Source organism: Myotis lucifugus, unplaced genomic scaffold (assembly GCF_000147115.1).
Source record: "Myotis lucifugus unplaced genomic scaffold, Myoluc2.0 scaffold_189, whole genome shotgun sequence".
In the NCBI taxonomy this organism is placed as follows: Eukaryota; Metazoa; Chordata; class Mammalia; order Chiroptera; family Vespertilionidae; genus Myotis; species Myotis lucifugus.
Genome location: NW_005871237.1, coordinates 323,003 through 331,358, shown reverse-complemented (window position 1 = coordinate 331,358; position 8,356 = coordinate 323,003). Strand labels below are relative to the sequence as shown.

At 43.4% G+C, this 8,356-nt stretch overlaps 1 pseudogene; it reads right to left on the bottom strand.

The window, feature by feature from the left end:
- Positions 1–211: 211 nt before the first annotated feature.
- Positions 212–7,489, bottom strand: LOC102427361 (annotated as a pseudogene).
- Between the last annotated feature and the right edge of the window lie 867 nt (positions 7,490–8,356).

Below are 8,356 nucleotides of genomic sequence, written 5' to 3'. Positions count from 1 at the left end.
ACAGCAGCCCTGGCTCACAGGGTTCTCTCCCTGCAAGAGTCTTTTAAGATTCTTGCTAGTTGATAGTTTTGAGGAATTTGCTCTGATGCAGGGGTGTTCGAGTACTTCTTTTGGGCCAGCCTTTGCCTGGGGTTGTGCATCAACAGTCTTGAAGTCTGAAATGAGGTCCCTGGTTCCCCCTGGTACAAACTCAAGAAATGTGAATTCAGCCTCAAAATCGATATGTGCTTGCTTCAAAAGGAGGCTTTCCAACTAAAAATCTATAGCAAAGGACTCCAAGGCTCCAGAGAACCGCCTTCTCATCATGCCTTGGCCTTCAATTATCTCAGGGCCACAGACGGTTGTTCTCTTGGAGGATGGGCGTGTATGGACCACCCCAAACCTGCAATCTTAAACTCTCCAGCTGATCCAAGGAGCAAATTCTCTGGCTTAATGTCTCTATGAATAACTCTTTGAATGATAGTAACATAGGGCATTTGCCAATTCTGTGATATAAGCAACAGTTCTCTGCTCATCTAACCTGGATAATTTTAAGTTCCCTATAGGAAGCTCTAAGAGGTGCAAATTCTAGAATTAGGTGAACTATGGTGGCATCATGGAAATAACCACACAGTCTGAGAATATCTGGATGCCTAAGGTGGGATTGTATTTCTACTTCTCTTCTCAGCTGATGTCCAACTCCTGCTTTCTCCAGTTGAGCATTAAATAAGGCTTTCAGGATAACTTCGCTTTGTTTATCTCTCATCAAGTAAATATTCCCAAACTTTCCTTTACCCAGAGGGCGACCATTTTCAATACCTTCCAAAGCACATTGCCTTTTTAAAAAATTCTTTGTTTCTCTGTTCTGATGCTTGTTTCTCTTCAGAATTATTTCCAGGGGCTGATGGCTGGGGCTGCTCACTCTTTTATGTATTATTCAGTGGCCTGGAGACAGGACAAGGGACACTGGTTGCCTGCAATTGCTTCTGCTTTAGATTCTGAACCTGTTTATGGCTGCAGACAAGCTTTTGTGCTTGTAAAGGAGCTCGCTGGGAGGAATTTAAAGGACACAAAACCCGCTCAGCCTGGCCACTATTTGCAGATAATGGATGTCGAGAAGGAAATTGCTGAGTCACCAGAACACGTTTTGGACCACCACCCGGTGGAATTGTAGTCTTAACAGGCCCTAAAATGCAGCATTCTTTAGATTTGTGCTTGTTAGCTCCACCTCTGAAATAAGGCAGCCCAGTCCTCCAGAGAGCACCTCGCTGCTAGAAATCTTTGCATCTGATACTCTAGACTTCCATAACCCACCTATGTGAGAATTAATTTTCCTGGGGTTATGAATGGGTAAAGAAGACCATTTGTGTCATATTTCTAATGCAAAGAGAGCAAGTGATTTCTGTTTGATGGGGACTTCATTTCTCCAGTGGACCAGGTTGCCCACCCTGCTAAACACTTCAAATAAATTGTCACTTTCAATACTCATAACAGCTACATTAATTTTGAATTTTACAACTAAACTTTAGTTAAGGTTTCCTTTTGTTTCCACCTTGAAAGACAGTTCTGTTCAAAGACCATTGAGGGTGTTGAGAACAAAGACAGACTCTGAGCTCCCCTAAAAGGTGCTTTATCTACACATTTAGAGGAGAACAAAAGGGGAGAGGAGAGGGAAGGACGAGGAGGTTTATGGAACTCACTACTGGCTCTTTTAATAAATATATATATTTTATTGATTTTTTACAGAGAGGAAGGGAGAAGGAGAGGGATAGAGAGTTAGAAACATCGATGAGAGAGAAACATCGATTCAGCTGCTTTCCTGCACACCCCCTACTGGGGATGTGCCCGCAACCAAGGTACATGCCCTTGACTGGAATCGAACCTGGGACCCTTCAGTCCGTAGGCTGACACTCTATCCACTGAGCCAAACCAGTCAGGGCACGCTACTGGCTCTTGAATCATTTAGTAATGCCAATGAGAAACAGGCAGGTCTTAGAACTTGAGAATTCATGTTCAAGGAGCTGTTCTATATTGGGGCTGGTTTCCTCGTGGTTTTATACATTCTTTGTTTATGTGTGTCTGGTAGTAGAGTGATAGCCAGGAGACCGGCTCTTGTTCCTAGTTGCAGGGCCCTCCACCCTGGGTGGAGGTTCTATCCTCCTCATCTACTCATGGGGCCTTTCCACCTCTTCCTCTGTACTCTGGGCCTTCTGCCTTAACACGTTCTTATTTAGCACGGCATACACTGTACTTTTTTTTTTCTAGGTACCCTCTCCCCCCCAACCTATAATTAACATGTTTCATTAGTGCTTTTCTCTGCCATAGTTTTAAGTAGTTTAGAGAAGTTAATACATATATCTATCTACCCTAAAAGAAAAAATACACAGTCCATCAAAGAAGTTACACACACACACACACACACACACACACACACACAGTGTATAGGTTCATGTATGTATCTCTCAAAGAAAAAAAACAAAACACTTCATTTATGGATCAGGAAACTTGAGAACCTGAGGCTAAATGCACTACCAAAGGACACAGCTAGATAAGGATACACTTGGAATTTGAATCCAGGTAGAGTAGACCTCTGACCTTACTGGTTTGAACAATGAACAGTTTACTTACTACCAAATAGTGGATGAAATACGCCTGAGGAATAGTACATGGAAGAAAAGAGTTCCTGTAGAATTCCTATTCTGTTTTTAAGATTCACTCTCTCGTCGTTCAGAATATATCTTAGATCCTTAAAACCACACAAGTGAGTTAAATGTATAAATTTGTCCCTAGGAAATGAATGCTCGGGAATAAGTCTGGTGCCTACTTGGGGGTTCAACAAACGCTGAAAAGAAAAGTAACATGGCACATGCTGTACATTCACTTGTCAAATTCTTTTACTCTGTGACTGTAGGAAATACCTGCTCAAATGTTTGTCTCATTGGCAGCTAAACATTACAACACGCCCGGAAGCTCCTCAGAGAACTTCATTCATGGAAATGGTCTGTTAAAATGAAGAAGCTTTAGTTACTACAATAAAAGCACAAGCCGCAAACACCTGGCTTTTAATGATGGGATTTATCAATACCACTAGGAGTTAGGTAGGATTAGGTGTATCACTCTGAGAAAGAACTAATTTTCTAGGCAGAAATTAGCAGAAGATTCTTTTTTTTCACTGTAAATGATGTTGCTTTTTACACAGGAACACAAATTCACAAAGTATGAATAAAATGAGTAGGTTTTATGGCTTCAGCTCTCTTTACTTATCCCAAGAACTTCATAAAGATAATTTACATAGACCCCTACTTGTAGGCAAGATTAATGAGCAGGAATTCTTTACATAGGAAACATGACATGTGAGTGGTATTTGTATATATTCCTTATTAAATGTTGTACTCAATATATGTTTATTGAAAGTCTATTTTGTGTTAATCTATGTGGAAGAAACACTGAAGATGTCTACCCTCAAGGAGCTTACACCATGGATGGGGAGAGGGGCCTTACAACAATAGAAAGATGGCACTGCAGAGGGCACATGATAGTAAATAATGAATGAGAGAGAGAGAGAGAGAGAGAGAGAGAGAGAGAGGATATTGAAAGGTGGCCTGGCCCAGAAGACTTCTTGTAGGACAGGGAATTTGATTTGAGGCCTAAAAGAGAATAAAATACGAATAAGAAGAACACAGTAAGGAAGACATTCTTCTGAGAAAAAATTTACAGAAAGTCATAGAAGTGAATAGAGTAAATCTAACATCATCTTCAAGGGAGAAGTGGAAGAGATTAATATAAAGTCAAGTTATGGAAGGGTTGTAGGCCAGGCTAAGGAGTGTAAACTTTACTTTAAATGTGATTGGAAACCACTGAAGATTTCTGAGAAGAACAGAACATGCTAGAAGTAGTATTTTATGAAAATCAAGTCATGTTGAAAGCAGAAAGGCATATTAGGAAGCTTTAGTAATAATCTTGGACTAAAAGTGGGCCTATATTAAGATGGTAATGTAGAAATAGAAAATCATTTTTAAAAAGATGTCCAGAAGGAGACTAGACTTTGGGTGGTGAGCACACAATGGAACATACACATGATGTATTATAAAGTTCTACACCTGAAATTTATATGTTACTAGAGGCCTGGTGCATGGATTCGTGCATCGGTGGTGTCCCTCAACCTGGCCTGCAGGGATCGGGCTGAAACCAGCTCTCCGACATCCCCTGAGGGGTCCCAGATTGCGAGAGGGCACAGGCCAGGCTGAGGGATCCCACCGGTGCACGATTGCGGCTGGGGAGGGACCATGGGAGGGCTCCAGGGAGTGTCCGGCCCATCTCACTCAGTCCCCATCAGCTGAACCCCAGCATCAAGCTAACCCACTGGTCAGAGAGTCTGCCTCCTGGTGGTCAGTGGACATCAGAGCAATCGGTTGAACAGTCGAATGAACGGTTGGACACATAGCATATTAGGCTTTTATTATATAGGATTAATCAATGTTATTTCAATACATTTAATTAAAAAAGAAGGATGTTTATAGGATTTTATTAAATAAGAATGCTAAATAAAATAAAATATTTAAAGACAAACATGATTCTGAGATAAGACCAGGGAACAGTGAATATTGCATTATTGACAGAATTGTTGAAGGTAGGAGAGCAATCCAATTTTGGGGAGATAACAAATTCAGATTTGATACATGTTTGGTTAAGGTAACAGTAGAATATACATGTCTTCCTAAAACACTACATGCTGCTTTTGTACATGTATTGACTATTCACATTTACTCTTTTAAGGAGACTTTGGGGAATCCTTTTTTAAAAAGAAGATATTTTTATATAAATCATAAAGTTTGGTTTCTTTTGTTGGATTTTTGAAAGCAGCATTGACTCGAAATGTTAACAGATTGCCCTCTGTAAGAGCTAGGAAAAACTTCCTGATGCATCCTTCCTTTATTTCCCCACGGCCCAAAGTCATTACTAACCAGTACACTGCGGCTCTGGTTCGCAAACTCTGCTTTATATTGGAATCACTTGGGGTGTTTAAAAAACTGTACTGATGCCTGAGCTCCATTCCAAGGCGTTGTGCTTTAATTGGTTTGGGATGTGCCCCGGATATTGGGATTTTTCAAAGCTTCCCAGGAAATTCTAATGTGCAGCAAGATTTGAGAACCATTAATTCACATCTAATCACCATGGAGGAAAAATATTTTCCTGTGGGCTAAAGTCTAAAAGTAATCAGGATGAACTGAATGAGTATTGAAAGTAAGTTTAAGATATATGATCCTTATCTCTGTTTAATTCCCGGTTTGCTCATTTTTTCAAAGATATAATAGGGGAAGAACACTGGGCACTGGAGGCAGCCCAGACATCAGAGAATTTGAGAGACAGAGGCTGCTAATTCTCCAGACCTCCAGGCGCTTGGTGGCACCCAGGGGAATGAGATGGGAAGAGTTATGACAAGGAATTGGGCTTCTGGAGGTGAAGCCCTCCTCCACCCAAATGCCCAGGAGCTCGAACCTAACCCCCAACCATGGTGGGTCCATAATTCCACTACTGAGACACTCAAGATTTTTCTGTGTTGCATTTCCCCCCTTTACCTGTTGAAAACAAAGATAATAGAAAATCTACAGACGAAAAATGCCTAGCTATATTTTATACTTTATTCAATTTTCTATATTGTTTCCAGGTAAATGGGATATCAGATAATTTGCCATAATATCAAAAGCCCTTTGGACTTCTATCTGTTAAATAGAGTAGAGAAGAAAGGCACCTGTGGAGAACAATGATAAATCACCACTGATCTAATTGAGATAAAGTTGGTTGCCCCAATGATCATTGTAACTTTCTGAACAAAATAGAATTAAAAATGCAGAACAGTGTAATGTGTAGGCTAAGTCTAATGAAAACATACCACAATGTCTTACATACACCATCAAAGCATAATCAACAGTACCACAATTTTACTAAGAATTCTGCTTATTCAGCAGGAATAAAAAGTTTAAATATAATTATTGTAGGTTCAGTTCTGGCTAAGTTTACAAGATGATAAATGCTACATTCCAACAGGAAATGTGAGGTCACCTGTGTGGTTTGCTTAAATTACTCTTCCAAATAAGATTATAATTAGACTAGAGGCCCGGTGCACAAAAATTTGTGCACTGGGGGGGGGGGGGGTCCCTCAGCCCGGCCTATGCCCTCTTGCAGTCTGGGAAACCTCAGAGGATGTCCACCTGCTGGCTTAGGCCCTTTCCCTGGGGGATCGGGTCCAAGCTGGCAGTCAGACATCCCTCTGGCAGCCCGGCAGCCCTCGGGGGATGTCCACTTACCAGCAGGGAGCAGACCTAAGCTGCAGTTGGACATCCTTAGTGCTGCTGAGGAGGCAGGAGAGGCTCCCGCCATCAACGCTGTGCTGGCAGCCATCAGCCTGGCTTGTGGCTCCTGCATTGAGCAACTGCCCTCTGGTGGTCAGTGTGTGTCATAGTGACCAGTCATTCCCAGTCGTTCTGCTGTTAGGGTCAATTTGCATATTACCCTTTTATTATATTGGATAGAGGCCTGGTGCAGGGGTGGGGGCCAGCTGGTTTGCCCTGAAGGGTGTCCTGGATCAGGGTGGGGGTCCTGCTTGGGTGCCTGGCCAGCCTGGGTGAGGGGCTGATGGCTGTTTGAATCTGGTCACACCCCCTTCAGGGCAGGGGTCCCCACTGGGATGCCTGGCCAGCTTGGGTGAGGGACTGATGGCTGTTTGCAGGCTGGTCAAGCCCCCCCCCCCCCTAGTGGGGAATCTCACTCCATGGAGGTTTGGCCAGCCTGGGTGAGGGGCTGATGGCTGTTTTCAGGCTGGCCACACCCCCTTTAGGGTGGGGGGTCCCCACTGGGGTGCCTGGCCAGTCTGGGTGTGGGGCTGAGGGCCGTTTTCAGGCTGGCCAAGCCCCCCGGTGACGGAAGCTCCCAGCCTCTCCTTTTTTTCTTTTTCTTTTTTATTCTGGGATTTATTTACCTTCTATAATTGAAACTTTGTAGCCTTGAGAGGAGCTCAGAGCTGGCCAGGACGGGCGGGAAGCTTGGCTTCCTCCATCGCCAAGGACAACCCAAGCCTCCTGCTCACTCCAGCTCCGTGGCCACGGCTGGCTGAAAGCAGGTATCTGGGATTTATTTAGCTTCTATAATTGAAACTTTGTTGCCTTTTGTGGAGGCCACAGCCGGCCGCGGCAGGCAGGAAGCTTGACTTCCTCCATCACTGGAGCAACCAAACCTCCTGCTCGCTCCAGCTCCGTGGCTGCCAGCTGCCATCTTGGTTGGGTTAATTTGCATATAGTTGCTCTGATTGGCTGGTGGGCATGGCTTAAGGCATAGCAAAGGTACGGTCAATTTGCATGTTTTTCTTTTATTAGTGTAGATTAGGAGGTTAGACATTATAGGAGACTATTGGGAGACCTGCTTTATCCAAGGGTGGGTCCTGAACCGTCCTCTGGAAAGGCACAGGTGCGCCTGCCTGTAGATTCTCCTCCAGCCGTGGAATTGCATTCATCTTGACCACGGTGCTGCCTGGAGCATGGTGAGAACTGAGAAAATGAAAAGTGGAGATAGAGCCCAGATCCCAGGAGGAAAGGAAATGTAAGTGACCGGCCAGAAAAATTGCTTTCATTCTCAGAAAAAGAATGCTGGTGAGAGATCACCTGTGACTGGCTACCAAGAAGAACCAATGAAGGTCTCAATGAGAGAATAAATGGTGTCAGCCAAGACAGATCTTTCCTGTTTCCTTATTTCTCCTTCAAATCACATGCCTCTGCTGGTAATGAACCTCTCTAGCAGTCGGCCTGAAGAGAGGGAACTGGTCATGTCCCCTCTTCCTTTCCTAGGAGGTCCAAACTTAGGGAGAGGAAGCTTAACCTTTAAGATGACAAGTTTTTAGCTATTTTACTAGATAGAACATATTAGTTACTAAACCAGGACTATGACTTTGCCTAGAAGTGACTAAAAACTCTTTGTTACCTATAAATGACCAGCAAAATTGGGAACTTGCCCTAAATTTTTCCAAGGTCAGGGAAATACCTAGTCAGTGGGAAAGATGAAATTGATTTTGATTAGATATCATGAGTTCTGCTTCCTCAATTCTAGGGCTTTACTGGCCTGTTATACTGCAGGACAGTTGCTGCTACCAAAAGATGAATCCCACAAAAGGAAATTACCCACGGGCGACGCACTTGAAGGAATTATAGCAGTATTTGAACACTCCTCCCTACCCATTTTCCACTGGCTCCAGAGAAAAGTAAAGCAGATACCCACGACCCATTTATCTCCATGCTGGGCTCGGTAACCTCTGAGGGCCAGTTGACTCGGACAAGCTTCATATGCCATTAGAAAGCTGGCTTTACGTAATACCAGCTGTCTTAGA